Source organism: Pogona vitticeps, chromosome 1, assembly GCF_051106095.1.
Source record: "Pogona vitticeps strain Pit_001003342236 chromosome 1, PviZW2.1, whole genome shotgun sequence".
Taxonomy (NCBI): Eukaryota; Metazoa; Chordata; class Lepidosauria; order Squamata; family Agamidae; genus Pogona; species Pogona vitticeps.
Genome location: NC_135783.1, coordinates 140,981,922 through 140,988,720, shown reverse-complemented (window position 1 = coordinate 140,988,720; position 6,799 = coordinate 140,981,922). Strand labels below are relative to the sequence as shown.

The window sequence follows — 6,799 nt, the reverse complement described above, 5'->3', positions numbered from 1 at the left end:
TGTGGAGATACCAAGGCATCTCCAGAATCTTTAGGAGCTGCCAAAATTAACACATACAAGGGATTCGGTATCAAAGTTCGCCACATTTGGCTCCACAAACACAATACCAATTGCGAAAACAAAGCTAAGGATTTCATGCTGATTAGTTCAATAAAATCTGTTTCATTATGAGTGTTTGGGAAATGTAGCTATGAAGGACCTGGTTGATATTTCTGCGGCTTCCTAGTGTTCCTACAAGACTGTGAACACTACGCCAGCATTCCTACTGTTCGCTGTGCTGCAGGATGCTGTGGGGAACGCAGTGCAGGCATAATGAAAGAAACTGTGTTCAGAAATTAAATGTCACCTTGGATTTTAACGTGAAACAGCTGTTGCCAGGCTTGTTCACACACTCATTAATGTTCCACTGAAAGCCATACTTGTCTATGGAGTTCACACTTCTCCAGGGTCGGTGAGACCCAGTGCCACTTTTGGGTCGTCTGTGCCACCCATTGACTGACTTCATTCTTCAACTGGGTGTCCTAGTACACCTTAAAAAAAGGACATAAAAATATATTGTCTAAAATTGGACATGCAATGTCTAAATGTAGAGAGACATACATTAGAATAAATTTTAATATATATAATTTTAGCAGAGTTACAATTATGTTCTGGAAAAGACTGCCGAGTCTGCAGTCCAGTTATAAATGTGGATGGGCAACTAAAAGACGCATGTTGCTGTCCTTTTAATTTTTTTTTTAATTCCTAAATCTGACTTCAATGGGACAATCCTTCAAAGAGTGGCCACCTTCTAATAGGGTACAGCTCTTTAAATAGAGGAATGTCCTGTGTAACTGGGGACACGTGGGCACACTAATCCATGTGGGAGACATCAGCAAACCTATCACTGTCTTAGCCCTCCTGGTTTCCTTCTTATGTATTTTATAAGGTTAAGTAGATAAAGAATGCAACTGTTACCAAGTTAATTCCATATCTAGCCAGGAAATGATGGCATATGGCAGAACTATTGTGAGTATTCACAAGGTGAGAAAAGAAACGATTAAGTTTTTCTCACTAGACACATGCTTTATAGACACATGGGCTGTCAGTCCCACAATAAAGCAGAAGCTGCTGAAAACAAGCAACTGACTTTTATTAAGTTGTGGAAGGGTTACCGCATTTGTCTGTGCAAGGATCATAGGTCAAAGCAAAATAGAAATAAAAAAAGTTTCAAAAGACAAAAATGTAGCAGCACCTTAACAAATAACTTTTATATTTTTTTTAATGTGAGCTTTTGTGGACAAGTCCACATCATCATTTATTTAATATTTGCTATGTTAAATCTCTTTCTCTTATGTCTGATGAAGTGGACTTGTCCATGAAAGCTCACATTAAAAAAATATATAAGTCTTTAAGGTGCCACCATGTTTTTGTCTTTTTTTTTTACTTTTTACTTTTTATGAATTTTATTAAGAAATGCAAGAGTAGGTGATGCCTTTTATTGGACCACTAAAAAAGTAAATAAGTAGCCCGTTTTCATGGATGAAACCCAGTTCTTCAAGCTAAGGACAACTCCTTCACGGATAGCCTGTGTGCTTAGCCTGAGAAAGTGGATTCCATCCACGAAAGCTGGCTACTTGTTTACTTTTTTCGGAAATCCAATAAAAGGTATCACTGACTCTTGCATTTGTGTAATCTTGGGGACCACACGGCCTAGTCCTTTTTCTTTATTAAGGAATTTACATTCAAAACAGAAAAAACTGAAGCCTAAGCTTATTTAGAGAGACATGAGTGGGCACACAGCAGCAAAGCAACAGCACATCTGTTCCTTAAAGCAGTGGTCCCCAGCCTTGGGCCTCCAGATATTTTTGGACTACAATTCCCAGAAGCCTTCACCACCACCTCTGCTGGCCAGGATTTCTGGGAGTTGAAGTCCAAGAACATCTGGAGGCTCAAGGTTAGGGACTACTGCCTTAAAGAATAAGGAAACCAAGGGTGTGAGACCTTGAGAATATTAACCTAACAAGAGTTGGAGGAGGATGTAGACATCAGAGAGTCAAAGGGACAGTCAGGTTTCTGGGCTCCTAAATTCCCCCTTATGTGTGGCCACATAAGACATGGAATGTGGGCATAGAAAAACTAACCCCGGGCTTCTCCCACATGGAGAAAGGAGAAGCTCCCTGCTATCCAGCCACTTTGTATGATTAACTCCTGCTTTCCTTGTATAGCACCTGCCCACGGCCAAAGACTCAACTGGTCTGAACCTCATTTTTTTACTTGGCAGCTTTCTGGTAGGAAATAGCCAAAATGGGGAAATCAGCCTTTCTGCATTCAGAAGGCACCCCTCACATGACTGAATCAATCTGATGAGGTATTCCTATGGCCTTGATATTAACTGAATGTACACACACATATATGCATAGACACACAAACACACACACCTACTTACTAATCAGAAATAGTGCATGACTGACTAGCTTTTAACATATTTTTTAAAAAATCATAACTTACCAAAATTAACACATTTCTTCATACATAGGATGGAAAGAACTTTGGTTTAAAAAACCAGAATGGGGGAGAAAGCTGAATGTGAGTGAAACTGATCTCAGCATTTTGGTCAAATATATAGATATATATTTATATATCTATCTATATATCTATATATTTATATATCTTCTCTTCCCCTCCCCCATGTATCTCTGGGGGAGAGAGAAAGAATGAAAGAGAAATATTTGTTTTCTTTTAATGCAGCTTCGTGACTCAACAGTCGCGTTCTTTTTTTTTCATGCACTCAAATCAGGAGGAAGAAACTGCCTCTATTGTTTTATCATCTGAAAGCCTGAACAATGACTTGTCTTGTACTAAGGAAGGGGCGCGGGTGGAGTCTTTCTATGGCTCTTTGTCTGTCTTCAGTCAGAGCCTAAGGGTATCTGTGCTTGCCAAGCAAATTACACACAGTAGTGTTATCCATTACAAACAAATATATCATTTCGGTTGTCTTTTCATGCATTTATGCGTCTCTGAAGCATTTTTGGTATCACTTGGCAGGACAAAGTTCCAAATAGGGTAGTCCTAGAATGAGCTGGAAGTTTTAGCATGTACAGTGGTGCCTCACTTAGCGACGTTAATCCGTTCTGGGAAAAACGTCGCTAAGTGATTTAATTGCTAAGCGATTTAAAAAAGCCCATAGGAACGTATTAAAACGCGTTTAATACGTTCTTATGGGCTTAGAAACTAACCTTAAGCGAAATTCCTCCATAGCGGCGGCCATTTGGGTGCCTCTAAAGCAAGGCAAAACAGGGGCAGCCATTTTGGAACCGCCGATCAGCTGTGCGAAAATGGAGGCTTTGCAATGATCGCGGGGAAGCGACCATCGCAAAGCCCCCATTTTTGACCAGCTGATTGGCGGGGCTTTGCAATGATTGCTTCCCCGGGCTTAAGGTTGCTACAGGAGCAGAGGGTCTTTCTTGGCCAGGGTGGCGGCAGCGGTGCCTCAGTCTCCCTGCCGAGGCTGGAGCTGCAAGGGGTGGAGAGAGAGAAAGAGAGAGAGAGAGAGAGAGACGAAGCACAGCTGATTGGCGGGGCTTTGGGATGATCGCGGGGAAGCGCTTCCCCGCGATCATCCCAAAGCCCACATTTTCACACAGCTGATCGGCGGAGGCTTTGGGATGATCGCGGGGAAGCGCTTCCCTGCGATCATCCCAAAAATGGGGGCTTTGCGATGATCGCTTCCCCACGATCATCGCAAAGCGAATTTTCCCCATAGGGGCCATCGCAAAGCAATCGCTCTTGCAATGGCAAAAAGTCCATCGCAAAGCGATTTCGTCATAAAATGGAGCGATCGCTATGCGAGGCACCACTGTATACATTATTGAAACAGCAATGTCTACGTTGGCTCGGGCATGTCGTGAGAATGGCTGATGGTCGGATTTCAAAAGATCTGTATGGAGAATTAGTGCAGGGAAAGGGCCCCAATGGGAGACCACAGCTGCGATACAAGGATATCTGCAAGTGGGATCTGAAGGTCTTAGGAATGGACCTCAACAGATGGGAAACCTTGACATCTGAGCGTTCAGCCTGGAGGCAGCCGTTGCATCACGGGCTCTCCGAATTTTTTTTTTTTTTTGGAAGAGACCTTTGTCCAGCAGGCCGAGGCAAAGAGACAGTCCCGAAACCAGCCAAATCAGGGAGCTGGACAGGGGACAGACTGTATTTGTCTTCAGTGTGGAAGGGATTGTCACTCTCGAATTGGCCTTCTCAGCCACAGCAGACGTTGTTCCAAGACCTCTATACAGAGCACGTTACCATAGTCTCTCAAGACTGAAGGATGTCTTTTTATTTTATTTTCTCTCTTTCTCTCTCTTGATATGACTGATTTGTCTTCACTATTGCTACTGAAGGGTCATATCTTCAGTGAAGATTTGGTAACTCGGAGTCACATGCCATTACACATTGTGCTCCCGAGATAACCCTTTACAAATATTTATGGCATTTCTCAAGGTTTAGTGAACCAATACGAATGTTATTGTAACTGCCTTCCAGAATCCTTCAGATGCCCTAGTTCCCTAATTCATCAGAGGCCAATTCCTTCATCCAACTTTATCCCAATAAATTCCTTGGCAATGCATTGAAGGTTGGCATGTGAGTGTGTTGTGTTTCCAGTCCCTTGGATTCCCACAACAACGTGACCCTCTTCCCAGAGTCTTCCTTGTGGCTCAGCAAAGACCCTTTTAGACCCCAGCCAATGAATTGCAGTCCCACCTCTTTTGCTCCTAAAGGCTGCAGCATTCTTTCATTGTCCTTTCTCAGCTCAGCCTTGAGTTATCTCAGACTCTTGGTCTTGTGGCTCTTCCAACAGCTTCATCCAGCCTTCAGCTTTCTTCTCCAGAGTCTGATGGCTTCTGTTCCAGGCTGGCTTAGACTCTCTGGCCCATTTACACTTACAGACAGACCTTGTTGCCAAGTGGCTGAGAGAAGGAGACCTCTAGAATGTTGTTGTTGTTGTTGTTGTTGTTGTTGTTGTTGTTGTTGTTGTTGTTGTTGTTGTTGTTGTTTGTTTGATTGATTGATTGATTGATTGATTGATTGATTGATTGATTGATTGATTGATTGATTGATACCCCACCTATCTGGGCGACTCATCCACTCTAGGCGGCTAATGTCCAATGTAGCTTCCCCAAGACGACTAATTCTGCAAACATAGACCTGGATTCACAGGTATAATGTTTTGGAATGCCTGCCTAAATTACACATTTTAGTGACTTTTTAGAAATCACCAGTGAAGGGGCCAAATGAATTGCAGCATGAAGTTCATTCCATAGTTGAGGAGCCACTGCAGAGAAGGCCTGGTTTCTCATCTTCTCCCTCTAGTCCTCTCTCAGTTAGCATTTTAGGCTGTGTTAACAGAAATATAATCTCCAAATCATGCACTGTACTAGTTCCCCTCCATTCAGCACGAATTAGGTCTCATCTTGAGTATTGTGTCCAGTTCTGGATACTGCAGAAAGATGCAGTGACAAACTGGAACAAGTTCAGAGGATGGCAAGATGAATAATTGTGGGACAGGAAACCAAGCCCTAAGAGGAAAAAGTGAAAGAACTGGGTATATTTATTTTATTATTCACATTTTTATCCTGCCCAACTTGTAGAGAGCCACTACTCTGGGCGATTAACAAAGCGACATCGAAGTAACAACAAAATATTTGAACTAAAAATGACAAGGAAAAAGATGGGGGCGGGCAGAAGTCAGCCAAGAAGATTCAGAAGGGAATCATGATAAGTGTTAGAGAAGGGACGTTCATATTTGTTAACGAATATGAATATCCCTGACCCAAGTGTCCCAGATCCCCAGGCCTGCCTCCCAGAACTGACCTGTCCACTTATGGGCTGCGGTGCAACATGCGGGGCTGGCGTCCTGCTTGTTGCGCCAATCTGCGACAAATCCTGATTGCCTGTTGCTCTGCCTTCCTGTTCTTCTGGCCACTCAGTAGCTGAGTGGGGAGATTTGTCCTCCCACCCTCTGGCTGGAGTCTTCCTTCCCACCCACCCCGCTCCCTGGCTTAGAACAGGGCCTTGTTCTAAGACCTTTTGTTACATGGGAATTCGGTGTACTCTTGTCCATGTTTTCTCCCTTGTCTCTTTCCACCACTTGTGAGAAGGCAGGAGAACCTGGGGCAGAGGTTCAGAGGCGGCTTCAAGGAATAGCAAGCACTCCTTTAACTAGCCTGCGTAAAACAACACAAACAGCTTTAGGAAGGAAGGAAGGAAGGAAGGAAGGAAGGAAGGAAGGAAGGAAGGAAGGAAGGAAGGAAGGAAGGAAGGAAGGAAGAAAGAGATAAGAGCCACAAGTCTGTGTGAATTGCAATTTGACTTTTATATAACCAAGAAGGAAAGAAAACATTTACTCAACTCCTACATTTAAGGTAAGGCCACAAAATACAAACCCAGTCTTCCAGGAGCATTTTGGCACCACCCATCCCCTGACATGGATAAAAATTGTCGACCTGAATATTTTGGCCCAGCACAAATTATACAAAGAAAGAGAACAAAACGCAGAGGAACTGTTAAAATGTGTGTGTTCTGGAAAGATATTTTCCAAATATCCCTTTGCATTAGCAAGCTCTTCAGCAAAGATGCTGCTGTTAGCAAGACCCTTCTGTTTCTGAGCAGGGAGGTTTGTTCAGTGACAAATAACAATAGGTGGTGGTGGTACATTAATCTGTAGGACAAACTAGAGCAATGTTTCCTGTGGATCATAATATTGTTCCTCATGGGCATGGTTGACTTGTTGCGTGTTCTTAACATACCAATTTCCCTATGG

General features: G+C 43.1%; 1 long non-coding RNA gene across 2 annotated transcripts in view; it reads left to right on the top strand.

Annotated features, from left to right (window-relative positions):
• LOC144587542 (uncharacterized) overlaps nt 1-6,799 on the top strand; it is a 44,170-nt gene that overhangs the window by 20,356 nt on the left and 17,015 nt on the right. Inside the window, exon 1 of one of the 2 annotated variants that reach the window (XR_013542685.1) lies at nt 5,191-6,401. The exons of the other annotated variant lie outside the window; for it this stretch is intronic. This is a non-coding gene — a long non-coding RNA (uncharacterized LOC144587542). Of the gene's footprint in view, nt 1-5,190; nt 6,402-6,799 lie in introns of those variants that run through there. 2 annotated transcript variants of the gene reach the window in all.